We start from the raw sequence: 11,983 nt of genomic DNA, 5'->3' as shown, positions 1-11,983 counted from the left end.
AAACATGTCTTACAAACTGCATATCATGGATTTGTCTATGAGATGGTGAAATGCTCCCACGTGGCCGACGTTTGTTACTCACAAGCCACAGGTGCACTCGGCCCTTTGTGCCATGTGCAGCCAGTTCTGTCTTTGTAGGTTGCTACTGTTGAACTACTGAGTCTAAGCATCCGACCGCAACCAGAACATCAGCAAATTCGATCTTATTTACCGATAGGACGATGGTAGTCAACAAGGGGAATATCGGTGCAGCCCTTAATAATAATAATAATAATAATAATAATAATAATAATAATAATAATAATAATTTTAGAATAAAGCAGTTATCACAATTATTTTTACAAATCAGTGTGTCAGTTCATATTTCTGGTTAGTGTTAAAAGTCCAGGCATTTTACAGTAGGATGTTATGACTCTATAGTATAAAGAGTATTATACATTAATAGTCATCAAATTTATACATGGTAGTGGTATAGTCTATTGTATGTAAATATGAAAATATATGAATATATAACTCTAATATTTATAGGTTTAAGATTATGTACATTATAAAGTGCAAATATTATAAAGTTTACCAATATCTAATAAATGTATTGGTTATGATTTGGATTTTTTTTTGCTTTTAAATAATCAATAAACTATCTTTTTATTCAACACTCATATCTCAGTCCCATTTTAGTACCCTGTCCCCCTTATGGAACCTGTCCCCTTTTGGCAACCAGACCCCATCCCCTTTGAGGACCCCCTCATGTCCCATTTGAAGACCCCATCCCCTTTAAGGACCCCAACCCCCTCATGTGGCCCATCCCCTTTATGGACCCCTACAAATACCCCATCCCCCTTACAGAACCAGTCCCCTTTTAATACCTTGTTTCCCTTATGGAACCTGTCCACTTTTGGCAACCACACCCCATCCCCTTTGAGGACTCCCTCCCCTTTTTTGGACCCAACCCCCTCATGTCACCCATCCCCTTTGAGGACCCCGACCCCCTCATGTGACCCTTCCCCTATGAGGACATCAGTCCTCTCTCATGACCCATCTTCTTTTATGGACACCAATCCTCTCTCATGACCCATCTCCTTTATGGACACCGATCTGTCCATGTCACCCGTTCCCTTTATGCACCCTGACCCCCCTGTGCCACCTGTTCCCTTTATGCACCCCGACGCCTTCACTTCATCCGTTCCCTTTATGTACCCCGACCCCCCTGTGTCACCCGTTCCCTTTATGCACCCCGACGTCCTCACTTCACCCATTCCCTTTATGCACCCCGACCCCACTGTGTCACCTGTCTCTTTTATGGACCCCAACCCCCTCACGTCACCTGTTCCCTTTATGGGACCTGACCCCCTCACATCACCCATCCTCTTTCAAGACCCCATCCCATTCAAACCCCTATGTTATGAATCCTGTAGACTGTCTCGTTAACGTTATCCAATGTCAGGGGATAAGGAGGAGGGGGGATGCATACAGGCCGAAGGTCAAAGTCACCAGACCAGTCCAGAAGCAGGTATGGGTGTGGCCAGAGGGTGCTTCCTCAGCACTTCAGGACTGCTTTAACATCACAGACTGGAACATGTTTAAGCAGGCAGCCACTTACAACCACCAGATCAACATCCAGGAGTATTCAGACACTGTTACAGCCTACATTAGTAAATGCACTGATTATGTCATGGACATTAAGACCATCACAGTACGGGCCAACCAGAAACCATGGCTGACTGGGGAAGTCTATCGGTTACTGAAAGCCCAGAACGCTGCTTTCAGAGCAGGTGATGAGGCTGGTCTGAGATCAGCAAGAGCCAACTTGTCCCGTGGCATCAAACTAGCAAAGAAGCAGTACAGTAGCAGGATAGCCCATCATTTCACTGACAGCAGAGACATAAGGAGCCTGTGGCAGGGGATACAGACCATCACGGACTATAAACCTCAACCACAGACCTGTAACAAGGACATCACTCTGCTGAACAGTCTAAACAACTTATTTGGACGGTTTGAAGCTGACAACAGCATGCCTGCACAGAAGACATCACCCCTTCCGGATGACCAGGTGCTGTCCCTGTCTCCAGCCAGTGTGAGGAGATCCCTGTCCAGGATCAACACCCGCAAAGCTGTAGGACCTGACAACATTCCAGGTCGTGTGCTAAAGGACTGTGCAGAGGAGCTCACAGAAGTGCTCACAGACATCTTCAACACCTCCCTGAGCCAAGCTGTTGTCCCCACCTGCTTCAAGAGCACCACCATCATCCCTGTTCCAAAGAAAGCCTCTCCATCCTGCTTCAACGACTACCGCCCTGTGGCACTGACCCCCATCATTATGAAGTGCTTCGAGTGGTTAGTCATGCAGCACATCAAATCCATCCTCCCTCCCTCCATGGACTCGTACCAATTTGCATATCAGGTCAATCGGTCCACTGATGATGCAATCTCCACCGCTCTCCACTCAGCTCTCACTCACCTGGACACTAAGGACTCTTACATGCGGATGCTCTTCTTAGACTTTAGTTCAGCATTTAACACAATCATCCCCCAGCAGCTGATACAGAAACTGGACTGTCTAGGACTAAACACCTCCCTCTGCAACTGGTTGCTGGACTTCCTGACCGGAAGACCACAGGCAGTCCGGGTCGGCAGCAATACATCCAGCACCATCATACTGAACACAGAGGCCCCCCAAGGATGTGTGCTCATCCCCCTTCTCTTCACCCTGCTGACCTACGACTGCACACCAACACACAACAGCAACCTCTTCATCAAGTTTGCGGATGACACGACTGTGGTGGGACTCATTAACAACAATGATGAGTCATATTACAGGGACGAGGTGAGCCAACTGGCCACGTGGTGCAGAGACAACAATCTCTCTCTTAATGTGGAGGAGACAAAGGAGATGGTTGTTGACTTCCGGAGAGCCTCCACCCAGCATGCTCCACTGACCATCAACGGTGCCGCTGTGGAGAGAGTGAGCAGCACCAAGTTCCTGGGTGTGTACCTCACTGAGGATATCTCCTGGAGCAGCAACACCACATCACTGGCCAGGAAAGCTCAGCAGCGCCTCTACTTCCTCCGCAGACTAAAAAGAGCTAGAGCACTAGTCCCTATCATGCAGACCTTCTACCGCAGAACCAATGAGAGCATCCTGACCAGCTGCATCACTGTGTGGTACGGCGGCTGTACTGCATCCTGCCGGAAGACCCTGCAGCGCATAGTGAGAGCAGCTGAGTAGATCATTGGTGTCTCCCTACCCTTCCTTCAGGATATTTACAACACACGCCTGGCCCGCAGAGCACTCAGCATTGCGGGCGACTCCACCCATCCCAACCACCACTTCTTCAGCCTCCTGCCTTCTGGGAGGAGAATGAGAAGCCTCCGGGCGAGAACCAGCAGACTGAGAGACAGCTTCATCCACCAAGCCATCAGGATGCTGAACTCCCTCCCAGGCCAGTACCCCCTTCCCTTAATACACAAACCAAATGTCACCAGCCACTTTAACGAACTGTAACGAAATTCAATTACACTATGTAAAAACTGTTTACAATACTGTCTACACTTTATACATCTTTTATCTTTGATAGACTTCACTGCTATACTGTTTATACTGTCATATCTGCCATATTTATACTTACACTGTAAATTCTGCTCATACTGCCATTTATTTATTTATATTTATACTGATAATTCTGTTTATATCGTGCTGTATTGCCCTAGTATACTGTCAGACTGCTGTTCCCGTTTACATTGTTCATTCTGCTTATATTGTCATTCGTCACATTTAAATTTATACCGTTAATTCTGCTCATACTGCCACATTTGCCATATTTATACTTTCTGGATTGCCACTGTCTTTTCTTAGATAGCTTTAGCTTGTGTGTGTAAATATACCCCCCCTTTTTTGTTTTTTAAGTTTATATCTTGTACCTATATTTTATATTTCATGTTTATTACTGTTTGCACCGCGGATAAGAGGGAAACGCAATTTCAATTCTCTGTATGTCCTGCACATATGGCATTATTGACAATAAAGTTGACTTGAACTTGAAGCTGACTGCACTGAAGCCGTTCCTCATAGAAGGCAGAATTTGGACCTTCATTAAGATTCTGAGGAGGCTTCATCAGGAGTTTCATCCCAATCCCAACTAATTATGAGTGAGCAATAACCCTCAACACCTCATATTTGTCACCAAATATTCCAAAATGTATGGTAAGTATCTGAGGTAAGTATTTTACTCCTATGCTCCAGGAATAGGCTTTTTAATTTGTGGTAATCATTTCACCTCTTAAAGCTATGAGGTGCAGTATAATAATAATAATAATTATTATTATTATTATTTATTATTGTGATAGGGATGCACAAATTGTGTGATTCTAGGCCGATACCAATTTTTAAAATAAGAATTTGGCCAATAACCAATATATATTGAGACCTAATGTTGGGTGTTTTTTGTTGGGTTGTGGGGTGGAGTTGTTGTTTTTTTAAGGTGAAATGTTTTGTTATTTCACAGGGGAACAAAGAAATCTTCTTTCTTTATCTTCCACTCGTACTCTAAGGTGTTATGGGGAGGCGGAGACGGTGGTTGATGGCTTGATGGGATGCTTCTATGACACAGACCATGGGACTTGAGTGTTTCTACCACACCCTCAATCCAGTGCCTTCGTGGTCGTCCTCTGGCTCGGACACCAGAGCTCTTGAGGTTGTATGCTCGGAGCGCTGGCTGGTCGGGTGCCATTCTTATCAAGTAACTAAACCACTTGATTCTCTGATGCTGGATGTGTGTGTGGACTGGTGTTGTTCCGACCATTTCTTGGATTCTCTCGTTTCGGATCATGTCCCTCCTCGTCTTGCCTGCTGCTCGTCTAAGGCACCTCATCTCACAGGTTGCGATCTTCCTCTCCTGGGCCTTGATGAGTGTCCATGTCTGGCACTGGTAGGTCAGCGTCAGCAGGAAGTTTGTATTAATAAGCCGCACCTTGGTGTCCATGGAGATATTGGGGTGTTTCAGGAGGGGAGACAGCTGGAAACTAGCATTGTTTGCTTTTTGAATGCGAGTCTCAATCTCTCTGTCTAGCTTTCCATCTTCAGTAAAGATGCTGCCCAGGTATTTGAACTCCTTGGACTATTTAAGGGTGGTGCCGTTGATGGATATGTCCATGGTCTTTGGTGTTTGGCTGACTGTCATGACTTCCGTCTTCCTGTGCTGATGCGCATGTCATGATTTTCGCACACAGCATTCAGCATGTTGACGTGCAGTTGGAGGTGGTGTTGGTTTTCATTGAGCAATCCTTGGTCGTCAGCGAAAAGTAGCTCATTCAGGGTTTGGGTTTGCCTCCCTGGTGATCCTGTCCATGTAGATAATGAACAAAAGCGGTGACAGGACACAGCCTTGCCTCACTCCTGACGTCACCTCGAACCAGCTGGTCAGTCTGAACAGTGTTCTTACAGCACTTCTGCTGATGGTATACATGGCTCTGATGTTGTCAAGCAGCTGACCCGTGATGCTATAGTCTTCTAAGATCCTCCATAGCGTTGCTCTGTTGACTCGGTCGAACGCTTTCTCTTGGTCAACAAACACCATGTGCAAATCCTTGCTGTACTCGATGGCCCTCTCACTCAGCTGCCTTAGGGCAAAGATCACATCAGTGCATCCTCGGCCCTTCCCGAACCCAAACTGTGCATTGCTGAGCTGGGGCTCTGGCCTGTCACACTTAGGATGACAGGTCTGTGGTCCGTGTTCAGGCCGGTGTTTGGTATGGCTCTCGAGTCTCTAATGAGCGGCCTCGTTGTCACCCTTGCTAGAATGAAGTCTATCTGCGAGGCAGTCTGAAGATGGTTCCACCTGTACCAGGTGTACACCTGGCTTGGCCTGTGCTGGTAGAAAGTGTTAGTCACAAACAGCTGGTACTCTGCACACAGGTTTAGTACATGCTCACCATTATAATTACAGTCTGTTGCATGAGGGTCAAGATACGGTTCCCACGGTGTTCTTCTCTTCCCTGTTCTCCTGTTAAAAGATGTCCTCAGTGTCTGGAACCTTGTCTATCACCCGTGATAGAGTCTCAAAACATTCATCTTTCTCCTCATTTGTGTAGCTGTCATTGCAGGGGGCATATACCTGCATGTAACTGGGATGTCCTCTGTCCTTGCTGCACTCTGATCTTCATGATGCACTCTGTCACACACTGTGTCCAAGAGGTTCTTGACTATGTCAGGATGTAGAATGAAAGCCACCCCATGGGACGCTCTTTGCTGCATGTCTATACCAGACCAAGTGATGACATATCTGGAGTCTAGTTCTTTCATTCCTCTTCCTTTTTTTCTGCAGTCTGATATCCCCATGATTGAGATTTTCTGTCTCTGCATAAACACCACCACTTCTGGCTCCTTGTCTTTAAGTCCACAAACATTCCACGTTTCTATCTTATGTTCGCAATGGCCTTTTCATCATCTGTATTCCGGTCCAGTCCGTTTTGATCCGTCCGTTTCGTTCTCCTTTTATTGTCTTGAGCAATTTTAAATCCACTTCCGGCTTGGTAGGCCCATCGAAGTTTCACCAGAGCCCCGTTAACCATCCATTTCAGGAAAAAGTTCCCTACTCTGTCCGCTTCCACCTCCCACGACAATGGACGAGGGGTTGGACTTTGGGAGGCACAAAGTAATCATTCTCAAGAAAAATAACTGAATTGTTTTATAGTATTTTAGCCCATCATTACATTATCTTAGAATGAGCACATAGTTGTACAACTTCATGAAAACAATATTTAAATCCCTTTAGCTTGTTATACAATTGCCTCCTTAATAAGAATTTTATGTACTTTTTATAGCCCAACAAAAACATCCTTTTAGTGAAACATGAATTTATTTTTTATATTATATAAAATAAGAAATGTAAACATGACCTAGAAAAGAAAAAAAAAATTTTTAAATAATAAGAAATCAAATAAATTGGGCTTTTTTACATTGTGTTTTTTGTACAGAATGCAAATGTTGTTGTGTCTATTGAGCACAAACAAAGTAGGCTGGAACATGGGGGAGAACATGGGCCTCTTCATAAAACCTGTGAGTTAACAGTGATTTTTTATTTTATTTTTTTTAGTTCTGGAACAGCTTTTGTTTTTGTGAAGAGGCCCATGTTCTGCCCCATGTTTCAGCCTATTTTATGTTTGTACTCAACAGACACGAGCATTTGCATTCTCTACGAAAGACACAATGTAAAAGAGCCTAATTTATTTGATTTATTACTATTTTTAAGATTTTTTTTTTCTTTTCTAGGCCACGTTTACATTTTTTATACAAAATTTTATGTTTCATCAAAAGGTTGTTTTTGTTGGGCTATGGAAGTACAGAAAATTCTTATTATTAAGTAGGCAATTGTATAACAGGCTAAAGGGATTTAAATATTGCTTTCATGAAGTTGTACAACTGAGTATGTGCTCATTCTAAAATAGTGTAACGATGGGCTGAAATGCTTTAAAACAATTCAGTTATTTTTCTTGAGAATGATTTCTTTGTTTCTCTGTGGAATAAATAACAAAACATATTACACCCCCCAAAAAAGGAAAGAAAAATCAGTAACCTCATAGTCTATTTCTTCGTGAGATGCACTTTTTATTTTATATATTTTTAATTTTTTTTTTCACTTGAATAAGCATTGTGGTGCTTTCTCCTTCAGTCACTTAGGAAACGACTGTAGCTTTTGGCCAGGAGATGATGTCATCAGGTGATTGTTCAACTTTCATCGGGCGTTTCAACCGTAAGGCACAACGCCCTCCAGTTGGCAGGTCGGCAGTGATAGCCAGTCACTACCCAACTTCTCCTGGCCCCCAGCTTAACTCCTCCCTCCTATTCCAAAGCCAGCTGAAATGGCTCTCTCCGCTGCCTCGGACAGCTATCTTCCTCTCCTTTCCTACTATTCCCAAAGCTGTGAGCGTGTTCCACACAGACTGTGCCGGGAAGCCCCTGCATCCAGCCTCAACTGGGAATAGCCAGGCCTGCCATCCTTTGTCCCTACATTGCTGGATCAGGTCCTGATACTTGGTGGCTTTACGCTCTGAGGCCTCAATGTATCCATCTTCCCACGGGACTGTCAGTTCAATCAAGACAATCTTCTTGGCCTCCTCAGACCATATGACCATGTCAGGCCTCAGGGTGGTTTGAATCACCTGAGGAAAGTGTAGTTTCCTTCCCAGGTCCACCCTCATCTCCCACAGTGGTGCTGTCTGCAGGAGACCCTTCTTGGTCTTCTTGGAGGATAGTGGTTTCTCCCCCTCCCTGATGAACTGAATAGATGGTGTTAGTCTCACGTGGACTTAATACTTTTTCCATCTCTCTTGCTCCAAGATGTCAGCCAGTGCTCTGAGGACCTTGTCATGGTGCCATCTGTATCTTCCCTGGCTTAGGGCAGTCTTGCAACCTGCCAGGATGTATGCCATCGTTCCTCTCTCCCCACATAACCTGCACAATGGGTCCTCACTCATTCCCCACCTGTGCAAGTTTGTTGGAGTTGGGAGGGTATCATACACTGAACAGAGCGGGAAAGAGATGCAATAAGGGAGTTCAAGCCAGGTGATCTTGCGCTTTGGCAGGTCCCACTTCATCCAGGCTCCTTGTGATTCAAGCTCCACAGCCCTAGCCCTTATCCCCTCCTCCTCTAGCTGTCGGACCTCGGCTTGGATCATGTCTCTCGTCTGCCTTGGGTCTGCTTGCGCCCATTGCTGGAAATGGGTGGATCAGAGTCCCTGGCACCCAGTGCATGGGTTCCTAATGATGTCCTTTAACTTCAGCAGACTTTCTGCTTGTGCCACTGATGGTGTCTGCTGCCCATTTGCGTCTGGATCTTGTGGTGACGCCTGCGCCTCTGACCTTTCCATCAGTTGAGTCTCTGAACATCATCACGGCCCTGCACTTTGCAACCTTGAACTCTTCAACCACCGATGATGAGGGCAGTTGCAGCTGACCAGACCTTATGTATAGCTCTACTTATGTGAAGCTTGGTGGAATACCAAGCCACCTGTGGAGGTGTTTGTTAACGCGCCTCTTGAGTCCTTCCACCATTGACATAGGAACTTCATAAATTGTCAGTAGCCACAAAAGTCTTGGTAGCAGACCATACTGGGATAGCCAGGCCTTAAGCTTGCCTGGTAAGCCTGAACTCTCAATCTTAAGAAGCCATTCCTCTGTCTGCTTTTCTGTCCTGGAACGCTGCCTCTATCATTGAGGGATGAGCTGTGCCGCTTGCCCAGGCATTTTATCGGGTTTTCCTCGATATAGCTTCCCCCTGAATTTGGAGCTGTAACTTGTTTGTAATTTTACCATTCCTGATCACCATGCTTCTCGACTTCTTTGGCTTGAACCTCATTCGAGCCCAATTTGCCATGTTGTCGAGTGCCTTCAGGATCCACCTTGCTTGCACATGGGTTGCTGTTGTAATAGCGAGGTCATCCATAAAGCCTGTTACTGGAGGTTGGTGAATACCGGACTCCATTATTGGCCCTCTGGATTCCTTCCCTGTTGCTGTTATAAGCAGATTCGTTCCCATTATGAGCAAGATGGGGGAAATGGCACAACCCGTTGTGATTCCCTTTTCCAGGACCTGCCACTGAGTTGTAAAATGGGCGGTCTGGAACCGTAACTTAAATCCTTTGAAGTAGCTGGTGATCATTCCCTTGATGTGGTTGGGGATATGGTAATGTTCCATAGCTGCGTTGATGAGGTCGTGAGGGCTTGATCCATATGCATTGGCCAAGTCGAGCCAAACAACTATTAGATGTCCCTTGCTCTTCTTGGTCTCCTGGATCAGCTGCTTGAGGATGCCCATATGCTCCAAACACCCAGGGAAGCCAGGGATGGCACCCTTCTGGATTGATGTATTGAGGTACTTGTTCATCACCATATAGGTGGTCAGTCTTCATGCCAGGACAGAGAATATTTTGCATTCGGCACTTAGGAGAGAAATGGTCTGGAATTGGCCAATTTCAAAGGAGACCATTTCTTTCAGTACAAAACACCCATTTGCTCTCTTCCAGGATGATTGGAATTATGCTTTATGCCCATATCCTCCTCAACAGTTTCCATAACCTGTGGAGAAGCATCGGTCATCTATTGTACACTTTGTAAGGTATAGCATTTGGTCCTGGGGCTGTCATGCCTGGGGCAGATGATGACCAGGCTTTCTGTACGATGTCATGGATTTCTTGCCATGTTGGCTCTTTGATATCAAGCTGTTTCTCAGGAGTTTTGCTCCTTCCAATCCTTGGATGTCCTTCCAAGGCTTGGCCCCTAAGAGCGTCACTGTGACTTTCTTTGAGGAACTCCTCCACAGCTTCCTTGGGGCTGGTCAGTCTCCCAGATCTTGTTTCACCCCAACAGGGTTTTGGTGAACATGTATGGGTCCTTGATAAACTGAGCTCTCTTTGCAAGTGCCCTCAAAGTCCAGTGGTCAGGTCCTTGATGCCTTCCTTTTCTTTGGAACTTGCTAGCTTGTACTGCTTGTTGAGAGTCTCAATGATCTCCCTTCTCAACTGCACAATCTCTCTTGCCCTCCTGTTTGGTCGTTATCCGGGTGCTCTGCTGCTGCCTTTCCTCTCCTCAGTGCTGAAGCGTTCTCTGGCCATGGTGCAAACAATTGCTGTCATGCCGTCGATTTTCTTTTCATCTGGTCCTGCCAATGTGGCCTCTAGAACTCTGTCGATGTCCTGCTCTAGTTGGTGCCATGCGATGTCATTCGTTGGGTGCCTGGAGAACTGTTAAGAGAGTCCCTCCTTCGGCTTTGGGGTGGAACAGATGCTGAGAGGTCTCCTGCACTGTGGGGTGCTTCCTGACTGGAGTCCTCCTGTGGCTCACTAAGTGTCTCCACCATGCGCTGCATCTGTTTCTCCCTTCTTCCACAGGTGGTCTTCAATTGATGTATCTTGAGTCCCCTTGTACAACCATGATTCCAAAAAAGTTGGGACAAAGTACAAATTGTAAATAAAAATGGAATGCAATGATGTGGCAGTTTCAAAATTCCATATTTTATTCAGAATAGAACATAGATGACATATCAAATGTTTAAATTGAGAAAATGTATCATTTAAAGAGAAAAATTAGGTGATTTTAAATTTCATGACAACACCACATCTCAAAAACGTTGGGACAAGGCCATGTTTACCACTGTGAGACATCCCCTTTTCTCTTTACAACAGTCTGTAAACGTCTGGGGACTGAGGAGACAAGTTGCTCAAGTTTAGGGATAGGAATGTTAACCCATTCTTGTCTAATGTAGGATTCTAGTTGCTCAACTGTCTTAGGTCTTTTTTGTCGTATCTTCCGTTTTATGATGCGCCAAATGTTTTCTATGGGTGAAAGATCTGGACTGCAGGCTGGCCAGTTCAGTACCTGGACCCTTCTTCTACGCAGCCATGATGCTGTAATTGATGCAGTATGTGGTTTGGCATTGTCATGTTGGAAAATGCAAGGTCTTCCCTGAAAGAGACATCATCTGGATGGGAGCATATGTTGCTCTAGAACCTGGATATACCTTTCAGCATTGATGGTGTCTTTCCAGATGTGTAAGCTGCCCATGCCACACGCACTAATGCAACCCCATACCATCAGAGATGCAGGCTTCTGAACTGAGCGCTGATAACAACTTGGGTCGTCCTTCTCCTCTTTAGTCCGAATGACACGGCTTCCCTGATTTCCATAAAGAATTTCAAATTTTGATTCGTCTGACCACAGAACAGTTTTCCACTTTGCCACAGTCCATTTTAAATGAGCCTTGGCCCAGAGAAGACGTCTGCGCTTCTGGGTCATGTTTAGATATGGCTTCTTCTTTGAACTATAGAGTTTTAGCTGGCAACGGCGGATGACACGGTGAATTGTGTTCACAGATAATGTTCTCTGGAAATATTCCTGAGCTCATTTTGTGATTTCCAATACAGAAGCATGCCTGTATGTCATGCAGTGCCGTCTAAGGGCCCGAAGATCACGGGCACCCAGTATGGTTTT

The sequence above is a fragment of the Neoarius graeffei genome, chromosome 4 (assembly GCF_027579695.1).
Source record: "Neoarius graeffei isolate fNeoGra1 chromosome 4, fNeoGra1.pri, whole genome shotgun sequence".
Lineage (NCBI taxonomy): Eukaryota > Metazoa > Chordata > Actinopteri > Siluriformes > Ariidae > Neoarius > Neoarius graeffei.
The sequence above is the reverse complement of the archived record's forward strand: the minus strand, read 5'-3'. Positions refer to the sequence as shown.